General features: G+C 40.7%; 1 long non-coding RNA gene across 1 annotated transcript; it reads right to left on the bottom strand.

Annotated features, from left to right (window-relative positions):
• Positions 1–916: 916 nt before the first annotated feature.
• Positions 917–6,477, bottom strand: LOC125963993 (uncharacterized). The gene is made up of 3 exons (XR_007476443.1): positions 6,344–6,477; positions 4,994–5,060; positions 917–1,348 (listed from the first exon to the last, which is right to left on the bottom strand). It is a non-coding gene; the product is annotated as an uncharacterized LOC125963993 (long non-coding RNA).
• Positions 6,478–13,005: the final 6,528 nt, after the last annotated feature.

The raw sequence follows: 13,005 nt of genomic DNA, 5'->3' as shown, positions 1-13,005 counted from the left end.
TGTGCGCGGGCTTTCTCTGGTTGTGGCGAGCGAGGGCTACTCTTCATTGTGGTGTGCGGGCTTCTCATTGCGGGGGCTTCTCTTGTTGCAGAGCACAGGCTCTAGGCTTGTGGGCTTCAGTAGTTGTGGCTCGTGGGCTCTAGGGCTCAGGCTCAGTAATTGTGGCACATGGGCTTAGTTGCTCTGTGGCTTGTGGTATCTTCCCGGACCTGGGCTTGAACTCGTGTCTCCTGCATTGGCAGGTGGATTCTTAACCACTGCTACACCAGGGAAGTCCCCTGATTTAGATGATATTTAGATGAGACTTTAGACTTAGAGTTGATGCTGGGACAAGTTAAGACTTCTGAGGTTGTTGGGGTGAAATAAATGTATTTTGCATGTGAGGAGGACATAAATTCTGGGGGGCCAACGCTGGAATGCTATGGACTGAATATATGTGTCCCCCCAGATTCCTATGTTAAAGCTTACTCCCCAGTGTGATGGTATTAGGAGGTGGGGGCTTTGGGAGGTTATTAGGTCATGAGGGTAGAGCTTTCACGAAGGAAATTAGTGGCCTTATAAAGAGACCCCAGAGAGCTTTCTCATCCCTCCTGCCATGTGAGGACACAGCAAGAAGACAGCTGTCTATACCAGGAAGTGTGTTCTTAGCATACACTGAATCTGCCGTCATCCTGATCTTAGACTTTCCAGCCTTCAGAACTGTGGGACAAAAATATTTGTTGTTTAAGCCACCCAGTCTATGGTATTTATTTTTATTTTTATATAAGCCACAACGGCTGAAGACATCATCCCTTGAACACGGGAAATGAGTCTCCTTCCCATCCTCTGACCTTCTTCCCTCTGCTCCTCCCCCACTGTCTCTACTCTGTATGGTGATAGTCATTTCCCTGTAGTTGTACTGGCTGGGAGTGGAAAGTATAATTATACTGCTTTTAGCTACCAACCAAGAGGAAAAGACAAAAAATACCCTATCAATTGGAACTAAGACAATGTTTTTCCTGTGTTTTATAAATGTGTTCTTAAGATACAATTTTTTTATATATATATAAATTTATTTATTATTTATTTATTTTTGGCCGCATTGGGTCTTTGCTGCTGTACACAGACTTTCTCTAGTTGTGGCAAACGGCGGCTACTCTTCGTTGAGGTGCGCGGGCTTCTCATTGCGGTGGCTTCTCTTGTTGCGGAGCACGGGCTCTAGGCGCACAGGCTTCAGTAGTTGTGGCACGTGGGCTCAGTAGTTGTGGCTTGTGGGCTCTAGAGTGCAGGCTCAGTAGTTGTGGTGCACGGGCTTAGTTGCTCCATGGCATGTGGGATCTTCCTGGACCAGGGCTCGAACCCGTGTCCCCTGCAGGTGGATTGGCAGGTGGATTCTTAACCACTGCGCCACCAGGGAAGTCCCATAAATATGTTCTTAATCCTGTTTCAGTATTAGAAAAACTATGCTTCAGCATCTGACTGTCAGATGTTATCTTATGTGGGGTGGTGTGGTTTCCCCCAGTATTCTGGATTTATTACCTTCCAGGCCCATAATGGGCTGTACCTCTTGGGCACATTGTGGGTAGGTGGGATCATGTGGTCAGTCCTGGTTAGGTTTAGGTGAGAATGAACTGTGCCACTTCTGGGCTGGAACACTGAGCCGATGATGTGAGTTAATTGGATTTTAGGGATGGTGGCTGCTTTATCTGATGGAGTTCCTGAGTGATGATGAGTAACGCCTCTGTGCCTAACTGTGGTTGGACATATAGTATGAGTCAGAAATTGACCTTTGTTTATTTTAAGCCACTAAATCTTCCTTCCACAAAAAAAGGGTGTTTGTAGGACCGTTATGTTTCTATAAAATATTTTTTTAATGTGAATATTTTAATAACTAAAAATGGTAGAGAAAATTTATAGCTTTAATTAAATATTTTTAAAAGATGCAGTAGAGTCGTAATACAGAAAACACATTGGCTTTAGGGTCAGACAAGTGTCAAGTCAGTTTTGCCCCCTTAAGTTCAAGGCAGATAGTTCTCTGAGCTCCTCAGATGAAGAGGATATACCTATGTCTGAATTGCTGTGATTTTTAAGCAAGACCATATATAAATTACCTGGCACAAGAAACAGAGTAACTATCATTTATTTAGTACTTAATGCATACCAGGCACTGGTCTAAACTTTATACCTAGTGCTATGGACTGACTTGCATTCCTTCAAAATTCGTATGTTGAAGCCCTAACCTGCAATGTGACTGTATTCGGAGATGGGGTCTTTAGGACCCCATCAGGGTTAGAAGAGGTCATGAGGGTGGGGCCCTCATGATGGGATTAGGAGCTTTATTAGAAGAGGAAGAGAGGTAGATTTTTATCTCCACCATGTGAGAACTTAGTGAAAAGGAGGGTATTTGAAGCCAGGAAGAGGGCTGTCACCAGGAACTAAACCCTACTGGAACCTTGAGCTTGGACTTTCTTGACTCCCGAACTATGAGAAAATAGTTTAAATTGTTTGAATCACCCAGTCTATGGTGTTTTGTTATAGTGGCTCAAACAGACTAATACACATATTAATTCATTTAATCATCACAATAGCTCTCTGAAGTAAGTCCCATTATTATTCACTTTCTACAGATAAAAAAAAACCAAAACTGAGACACAAAGAAGAAAGTGACTTGGCCAGAGCTGCACAGTAATTCCAACCCATGCAGTCAGACTCCAAACCCATGCTCTTAGCCACTGTGCAATGTATGAGAACACAAGTGTAAACTCTCAAAGATAAGCTGTCTGTTAGTGCTGACAAGCTTACTCTCCAGGAGGAGCAATGGCAGCTCAATGAGGGGCCCTCATGTTTCATGTTGTGGCCCCTCAGGGGTACAGGGTATAGTGTAGCTGGTGTAGTCATTTGTTGCTCGCTTATAATTACAAGGTGGGAAATACTAATAGCTGTGTTGTTTCTGAGCCCAGAGGAGAGGCCTCCATTTGGGGGTGTGGGTTTGGGGGACAGATAGACAAAACACTCAATTTGGCTCCTTAACAATGAGAGGGACCTGAAGAGTCCAAACATGCGTTCCTTGTACCCCAATGTGTGTAGCTGCTGAGCACCCTGAAGCAATGGTGCTCATGACCTTGAAGTCAAAGTTCCCAGGGAGGCACATTTCTGTACGGAGGGGACCCAAGCCTCTTGGGTAATTGTGCATCCAATGGTTCCTCCATTGTGTCTCTAAATGCAAAGTTGGTCTCTGTGTAGACACAACGCTAATGTCATTTTCTTTCCCCTGCATACAGAGGACCAGATGGGTTTGTGGTGACTTCAGGACAAGGCTTCAGTGGGAGATTATACCAATCGCCGACTCATAGGCCTGTGAGCTTGAGTTCTATGTAGGTAAGTCTACAATGTCTTTCGTAAACACTAAATTAAATGCAAACATATTTTTATATTGTCATCACTTTGAAGAGATTTATCTTTCAAAGCAAAGAATTATCTCTGACTCCTAAACTCAATTCAGGCTTCACTTAAAGAGTCACTCAATCTAATCCTCAGAAATCAGCCACAGGGCTCCCAAATATTTCAGTCTTTTTAATGACGCTTGCTTTAAATTCAAATCCTATTTCTCAATATCTCTTTGAAATAGTTGAGAAGCCCTGTCATTTTTCAATTATTCCTGGGATGTTAAGAGGATTTTGAAGTTATCTATTAATGAACCCTGCTCCCTCTTGTCCCACCCCACAGCAGCTCTCCACTGCAGGGAGGAGAGTGAAAACTTACATGACCCTGGATCTGGGGAAGGAGGGTGGACTGAGCAAGGTTGCGGTGCTATTGGAGATTGAAATAAAGGGTGTTTTGGTCACAAGCATGCTACTTACAGTTTAGTTCCCTAAGGACAGACGTTTGATGTCTGAATTTGGAACAAATACAAGAAAATGGGCAAGAGACCCCCATTTACTGAGACTCACAACATACAAGGTGTCAGGCTAGGTGCACTGCAGTGTATCATTAAATCTTTATAATAATCCCATGAGTAAGTGCTATGATTACTCACCATTGAAAGGTGAGTAAATGGAGGCTTAGATAACTTGCTAACTTAGAAGGGGTGAGGTTGCCAAGCTAGTGGCATAGCCAGGATTTGAAACCAAGTATGTCTGAGCCCAGCAACTTAGTTTTTAGCCTCATGCAATGCTCTGTTTATTCAACATCGATTATTGAGGGTAATCAAAGAGAGGCGTCAGAAGAAAGCATTTTCTCACTTCTGTACACAAAAGATAACAAGATCCTCAGCTTTCAACATTGATTCAGCAAACAGTTCCTAAGGCCCTGTGGTATGTGGGGTGCTCTCATAGGGGTGGTGTACCAGGGGCATCATGTCATGGACGCGTGCTGGGGCACTGGCATTTTCAGACATGGACTCTAGTAGAACAGAACCTTCTCTCTTCCCACTTATGACAGGATTCAGAATATAAACAAAGAGCTCCCTCATCTTATGGGGACTGAAGTGCTGAGACAGTAATTTAAAGTTCTAAATAGTTTTGCAGAATCTCCTAAAGATTCCCTGGGGATATTTCAAAATTCAATTCAGTTCAGTAAGTGTTTAGTAAGTGCTGATGATATGCCAAACCCAGGATTTGTACTAAGGAGACAGAGATGAGTAAGACATCTTCCTTGTCCGTGAGGAGCTCTCAGTCTAATGGGGGCTGTTTGTTCCAGATGCAAATACAGAGATTCTGTTACAGAAATTGATAAATGGGTGAATGCCTTTACCTCGAGTAGGTTTTGAAAGGCATTACATAAATGTCCGCAGTAAAATACTGTAGGAGAAAAAAAATTTAATGTAATGAATAAAAGGGGAAAGAAAAAGGTTAGGGTTAAGCCTAAATTAAGTCCGGGAAATTATTAGTACATGAGGCATAGCCCAGTGTTCTGCCCAGTATTTTGTAGTCAGCTGGTTTTAAGCTTCCTAGCTGTGAAAGCAAAAAGGGAAACATAATCAGTCATAAAGCTCACAACAGCCAGAGAAACATACCTGTTGCTTAAGAGAGGCATGTTTTCCCTGGCATCAGACCTGAGAAAAAATTTTCCTCTGAGTCTTCCTAAAAGAGACCCATATGAAATAGTGACCCATATTCTCAAATACCACAGCACATTCCAATAATAAACGCAGGAGGTATTTCCAAGTGATGGCTTATCAGCACACCAGCTAAGTTAATAGTGCCAAAGAGAAAGTCTGAAAGTAAACATCTCTAAGGGTCACCAAGTCCAGGGGCCAAGGTGACTATTGTTCTGGCTCAACCTGGGGGCTAGAAATTCACCTTTGGTGTGGGAGACATATTCTGAGATGATCTCTGTTCCAAATTTGTAAGCTCCTTGGGGGGAGAGGAGTTAGCTGCTTTACCTTTTTTATACCAGGTATACTCAACCTCGAGCAGCTTGGTCACCTGCTCGTCGGTTTTTTTTTGTGGTTATCACATGCTTTGGAGTGAAACAGACTGGAATTGTCTTTGCTCCCTTACTTTCGTTGTTTCATGGTGGACAATTTGCTTACCCTCCCTAAGCTTCAGTTTTTCTGTGAGTTGGGAGAGGAATACCTGCTTCTCAGGTTTATTGAAAGAAACAGGTGAGGTGGTGTATAATCACAAAGCTCTGTGCTCAGGGGAGAGCAAACACTCAACAGTAGCTATCAAGGAGACAAAACTCCTGGAAATGTGGGTAATAATGTCACTTGTCTTCTTCAGATTGCAGGGGCATGACCTTTTTTCCTTTATGACTTTAGTGTCATCAAACAACTTTTATTACATTAGTATATTTTGTTAGATTTTGTTCCAACTAAAGATTCAGTATAGCATTTCTAATGCTTTGTTTAACTTTGTATAATTTTTAATATAATCCTAAAGCTTTTTTGCTAAGAGCCAAGAAAAGTACTTGTTTTATCTCAGGTTTATGAAAGAAAATGCGAAATAAAATGAAACAGAGCAAAGGCATTTCAGACCAAAAGTAGCTTCACCAGGCTTTCCCAAGACCCTACATTAGCATCTGATAGAAAACAACATCCATAGCTTAAAGAAATGCACTGGAGACCTGTGAGGCTGTAGATCTAATTTTAATTAAAATTAAGGTTTTCAGAAGGAGTGATTTCATTAATGCCCTTACTTAATAGACAAGTCCCAATCTGCATATCTGGACAATGCATATTCAAAGCAGGTGATGAAGGCTTGCAATATAAAGGCTCAGAAAGCAAATTGTTGGCTGACCTTGCTGACCTTGGACTGTATGGGCAGGCATGTGTCAAGTCCACATATCTGTGTCTCTTACCAAAAAACCTGTACCTCTTTAAGTACTCATAGGTATAAAGGCATGGTTGCTCTGTTTTTCTTACCTTGGCTCTTTCTTTCCTTTCCCAGAGTGGCTGTCTTGCACAGCCTTCCTCAGACTAGGTGGCCCAGGGGCCAGCTAAGCCTCTGACCCCCCTCTCAGTCAGTTCTCAGGGGACAAATCCCAGTAGACATTCAGGGAGATGTGGGCCATTGTTATATGGCTTCTGTTGAGCTTCCCTGGAAATAGGAACAATTTGAATTTCAACAACTATTTGTTGGCAATCAGAGCCCGGTGAACTTGAGCCTGTAGCTATGATTTGAATGTCTCCAGGAGGGCATGTGGCATGGCATAAGGTCACACTGTCCCACTCCTATTTCATATTTTGATTTGGATGGTGGACCAGACAACATCTCATTAAGTGTGCAAACTAGATCATGTTAAGTAAGTGGCTTGAGTACCTGGCAGAGAAAGATTGGATTTCCAAGTAACCTTAGTGAATGAGTCAGACATAAACAGAGGAAGGTTAGGGGTGATTTTATATATGTATACATCCCCCCTCCCTCACATGGGGGGGAGAGAGAGAGAGGGAGAGAGACTGGGATCACCATATCCATGGTGTCTATGGCTACTTGGCCCAGGCTGACACTAAATAAATACCAGTTTAATTGAAGTGGCCTAACTAAATCATTCACTCAAAGAGATTAGGAATGCTTTTCTAGCAACCTGGTTCACCAAGGATCTGGAGTTCAGGATAGTTTTCTTATCAACTAAAAAGTAAACTTTGTAATTTTCAGCTGTCTTTAGTGCTAGTTGCTCTCATTGCCAAAATGAAACCTCAAAACAAAACAAAACAAAACAAAACCGTAGAACAATGAAGAAACAAAAGCTGGTGTTCTTTTTATACTGCTTCTGTTTCCTCTTTCCTTTATCCAGAAGATGCAGTTGGGGCTATGTATAGGAGATGCTGATGTAACTTTTAATTTCCATTTGGGGACTGATTGTGGTAGCCCTCATTCCCATTTATTGTTTCCACAAAATCTCTCCACACACAAGGAAGCGCTGGGTCCTTTCGATAACTCTGGGCCAAGTTCTTTCTCCCCTGTGCTGTAGACACAGTTGGGATAGACGCAGCCATTGGAATCATGGATATCTAAGATCCTCTGGAGGGCAGAGTTCGGTGAAGAACCATAACTAACTGTTAGAAGACCAGCTTCAGGGTGAAGGGTGTCTTGTTCAAGGTGCTCCCTGCCGGATGCCCAGAGAGGGTGCCTCTGTTTACAGGAGTGAACTTCTTTGGGAGCCGACCTTCCCTGGAACATGCTAGTTCATATTCATTTCAAGTCCTGGAAGTTTCTTCTGCTGTGTGACCTCTGGATACTGTCTTAAGCAGTTATTTATCTCACTAATTATTCCACCCCCCCCCAATATTTTCTTTCTGTGTTTTACACCTTTTTTTTTAAGCTTTAAATAAAATTTACCTAGGCTAGAGAACTAACTCACAACTTGAAACAAAATAATTCTCACTTTCTTTGTGGATTTTCTCAGTGTCTTTAGATGTTTTTATTATTTTCAGTAGTTAGGCTCAATTTAGCGGAAAAGGATATTTGAAACAATTAATTGTTAACTCTCAGTGGTATAGATAAAATTATTGTTTAGCTTTTCTTTCTTATCTACCTTTTCTATTTGTTTGATGGAGCTCTAGAAGCCAAGCTTTGGTGAAAAACAAACCCAGGATTAAATATAATAGACACTTGTCCCTTTTGCTTCTGTAACTTCAGGCTTTTTCCCCCTCTGTAAAATTATTATAATGATACCTACTTCCCAGAACTGAAATGCTCATTAAATGCTCTGATCTATGTATTGCTCTTAGGATGGTGCATATAACATAACAAGGGCTTAATTAATGGCAATCATATTATCAACAAAATGGAAAGACAGCCTACTGAATGGAAGAAAGTATTTGCAAATCATATATCTGATAAGGGGTTAATATCCAAAATATATAACTCAATAGCAACAAACCAAACAATCTAATTAAAAAATGGGCAAAACATCTAAACAGACATTTTTACAACGAAGACATACAGACAGATGGCCAACAGGTACGTGAAAAGATACTCAACATCACTAATCATCAGGGAAATGTAAATCAAAACCACAATGAGATATCACCTCATACCTACTAGAATGGGCATCATCAAAAAGACAACAAATAGGGCTTCCCTGGTGGCGCAGTGGTTGGGAGTCCGCCTGCCGATGAAGGGGACACGGGTTCGTGCCCCGGCCCGGGGGGATCCCACATGCCGCGGAGTGGCTGGGCCCGTGAGCCATGGCCACTGAGCCTGCGCGTCCGGAGCCTGTTGCTCTGCAACAGGAGAGGCCACAGCAGTGAGAGGCCCGCGTACCGCAAAAAAAAAAGACGACAAATAACAAATGCTGGTGAGGATGTGGAGAAAAGGGAACCCTTGTACGATTTTGTTGGGAATGTAAATTTGTGCAGTCACTGTAGAAAACAGTATGGAGGTTCCTAAAAAAATTAAAAATAGAACTATCATATGATCCAGCTCTTCTACTTCTGAGTATTTATCTGAAAAAAATGAAAACACTAATTCAAAAAGACATTTGTACCCCCTTGTTCACTGCAGCATTATTTACAATAGCCAAAATATGGAGACAACCTAAGTTTCTATTGATAGATAAATGGATAAAGAAAATGTGATAGATAGATAGATAATGGAATATTATTCAGCCATGAAAAAGAACGAAATCTTACTATTTGTGTCAACATGGATGGACTTTTAAAAAAGTTAATTAATGTTTATGTCTTTTTTTAAACATCTTTATTGGAGTGTAATTGCTTTACAATGGTGTGTTAGTTTCTACTGTATAACAAAGTGAATCAGCTATATGTATACATATATCCCCATATCCCCTCCCTCTAGTGTCTCCCTCTCACCCTCCCTATCCCATCCCTCTAGGTGGTCACAAAGCACCAAGCTGATCTCCCTGTGCTATGCAGCTGCCTTTCTTTTTTTACTAGACTATTTCCTATATAGACTCTGGTTTTCTAAGCAGCAGAAACATTTTTCAAATGAAGTATTCCAAAGCTCCAATATATAAAACAGAAATATCCTGACTCCAATAGTCCTTTGTTGTGTGAGCTTTGAAAAGATTATTTAACCTTTCTGAGTCTGTTTTCTCTTCTATAAAATGGGGATCACAATAACTTGCTGCAAGGATTAAATAAACGAATCCATGTGACGCTGCCAGCTCAGCATTTGACATAACAGGCCCCTGATAAGTGCTATTTACTTTCTATGTTGCTCTCTCCACCCACCTCCCTTTACTCCAGTCCTACTCAGTGAGTTCCTGCTATGTACCCAGCACTTGCTAGGTACTGGGTAAAACGACAGTGAGCAAGGCCTTGTGCTTGACCTCAGGCTTAGAGAAGCCCTTTGCGTTAAAGACTTTTAGTGTGGCTTGGAGTTTGATGATACAGGACTTATAACTATATATATCAATATCAGTAAAATATAAGTTTACCACATATTGTAGGCAGGGTTCCAAAGTCAAGTTAAAAAGCATTGCAGAAGACAAGTGTTTTTGTGTGATATTAATGATTATTTGATACCCAGGGTTGCAAAATCAAGTTTAAAAACACTGGGGTACACAAAACTGTATAGTTTTCACTCTAGAACTTCTAGAACCTTTACCTTGGGAAAATGCACTATGACTTTATAAGGAAATCTCTGGCAGTTCTGTGCACATTAGGGGCTCAAGGAATATTTGATTTGTAAATATCAAATCAGTGATACACATAGTTTCTGAGACATTATAGGAGGAAAGGAAATTTCTAGCTGAGGCTACTGATTTTCTGTTGTCTCTACTTTTCTGTGTGGGATTCATGTTGGACCCAAAGATGAATCCAGTGTTGACAGGTAGCAAAGGGGGTGAGCAAGGCACTCTGAGAAGGAGAGAGTAGATAAATTCTACTTTGTTGTGGCATAAGCCTTAAGCAACTATTTTTCTACGGAGGATTATGAATTACAGTAACTTAGTAAAACTTAGAATAAGAAGAAAACCTAGCATTCAGACTGTGCTTGAAAAGCTAGATAAAGCCTCCACAGAGTTGAATTCTAAGATTTTTGATTTCTCTGTTGAGGATGTTTGTAATAATTCTGGATTTCATGCTACTTATTCTAACCCAGTGAACTTAATAGGGCATTTTGGTTAAATGTATGATTCCAAAGCTTTTCCCAGGCAGGAGGTAGGTATAGAACGGTAAGACTCATTTGACCGAAATCGCTAACATTTTAGAACAAAACAGAAGCATGGTTAAGCTTGTGAAGATTTAAATGTGTTTAGAGGTGATTTAATGTGTGTGTGGGGAAGCTGCTTTTCACTGTACCAAATTCACACAAACAATTTGGTACTTAGTTTCCTCCTAACATCTCCCTACCTATTTACCTTATTTCAACTCTCCTGTACTAGGTATTTGTTCCAGGAGCCACAATGCCCTGAGTCTATCCTGGTGCTGCCCTCACCCTGGCCTTCTGATGTCTCATTCCTCCCCGTTTCCTTTCCATCTGCCTGCATGGATCGCCATATTGGTTTTCCAGATGTTTGGGCTTGAACTGGACAAGTGTCTCTTTTGGATCCAGTCCTTCATCTGCCCTTGCTAAAGTAGTAACCCATCAGTCTATTAAATCAGTGCTCATAGGAGAAACTTAGAGGAGACCTGAGGGGCTCTGCTTCAGTTCCCCAATTGTATGCATTTTTAGGGGCTTTCTCAAGGCCAAAGTCCATCTTTAAAGACTATACATAGCTCAGTGTTTCCCAATCTTTCTTTCACCACCAATCTCTCTTACAATTTTCTTCCCTTCACCCCAATTTTTTTTAAAGAATTTTGTCTACCAAACAAATATAATCAAGGATATATTTTCCTATGAATTAAGGCTTTCATTTAGCTTGATGTAAGTATCAGTTCCCTGAGTTGACACGACTACAATCACGAGTGAAGAAACTTGATGTTTTAGCTGTGCATACATATTTCAGATAAACATGTGACATCCAAAGAGAGTTTTGTTATTAAGAAAGCTCTACGACCCCAGGAGGATCAGGGATTCCAGGTTGGAAAAATCATTTAAACTAAAGAAATGATTCTAATGGTGAAGATTTCATTAGGTGGTATTATCTCAGGCTTGTTGGGAGATTTTGAAGGGAAATGGGGGTTTGATCTGCTGCTCAATTCATACTGTATGAACAGTTGCCAGTATTTATTAACACATACCTTTCCTCATTCTCATCACGCATGCTTATATACCATATGTGTGAAAATTTTCTCCTTGTAGAGGTATAGTTTAGGGGGAAGTTTTATGAAATAGAACTTTGTATGGATAATTTGTAATGTGAACTTAATTGTTACTCTTCTCCAAAGTTAGCAAATAATAGAGGATAATCTTAAACTAGTCCTAGAGGGGTTTCAAAAAATACGCTAAATGTCAAGATTGAATGATTAAGGAAAGACAAATGCCAGGTCTTCACTTCCCTCCATTCTCACCAAAAGATGGTTTTATTAGCACCTTTTTCCAGCAAGGGAAATCCTTAATCACACAAGCCATGTTTATTATTGAGAACTGACTTTTCTACTCATGGCAATTTGAAGAAATAAAAGACCTCAGCGCTTCATAATGTTTAAGGAGAGCCAAGAAAAAATCTGGGGACTTCCCTGGCGGTCCAGTGGTTAAGACTCCGTGCCTCCAAAGCAGGGGGCACAGGTTTGATCCCGGGTCGGGGAACTAAGATCTCATATGCCATGAGGCAAAAAAAAAAAAAAAAAAAAAGAGAGAGAGAGAGAATTTGAACTACTGGTGGAAGGAACAAACTGAAAAATCAATCAGGAGCTGAAGTGGAGGAATCTTTGTAAATGGCTATGAGAAGCACCTGAGAATTAATGTTGCCAGACACTTAAATTGCTGTCAGATTTTACTAATGGAATCACATTACTACTAGAGGAAATTGTGTGGTTTTCAAATTTCAGCAATAAAGGAGAGGAGAGAAAAGTTCAGGCTTAAGAAAGAAAACTACATTCTTGAAATGCAATATGCTAGAGAGTGAGAGAGAAAGAATTGTTGGAAGTGGCAAGAAAGTAACTTTCAGGTATTTGGTAACCAGGATAGCAGATGTGAGAGAAGTCATTGTCAAAGAAGAAGTGGTTCTATACCTTTATTCTTTTGAACTTAATTGGAACTGGCAGGGTTTTTTTTTCCCCTAAAAATAAGCACTTAATTTTAGAATCATTTTCGATAAACAGAAAAATTGCAGAGATAGTAAAGAGTTCTTGTATACCCCATATCCAATTTTCTCTATTATTAGCATCTTACATTAGTATAGTGTATGTATCACAGTTAATGAACCAATATTGATACTTTTTCACAAACTGATGTCCATACTTTATATGGATTTCCTCTTTCCCCCTGATGTCCTTTTTCTGCTCTAGGATCCCATCCAGGATACCACTGGACATTTAGTTGTCATGTGTCCTTAAGCTCCTCTTGGTTGTGATAGCTTCTCAGACTTTCCTTGTTTTTGATGACCTTGACAGTTTTAAGGAGCAGTGGTCAGATACTTTGAAGAATGTATCTCGGTTGGGCTTGGTCTGATTTGCTTCTCATGATTACACTGGGGTTTTAGATTTGGGGGAGGAAGACCACAGAGATGAAG

Source organism: Orcinus orca, chromosome 3 (assembly GCF_937001465.1).
Source record: "Orcinus orca chromosome 3, mOrcOrc1.1, whole genome shotgun sequence".
In the NCBI taxonomy this organism is placed as follows: domain Eukaryota; kingdom Metazoa; phylum Chordata; class Mammalia; order Artiodactyla; family Delphinidae; genus Orcinus; species Orcinus orca.
The sequence above is the reverse complement of the archived record's forward strand: the minus strand, read 5'-3'. Positions and strand labels throughout refer to the sequence as shown.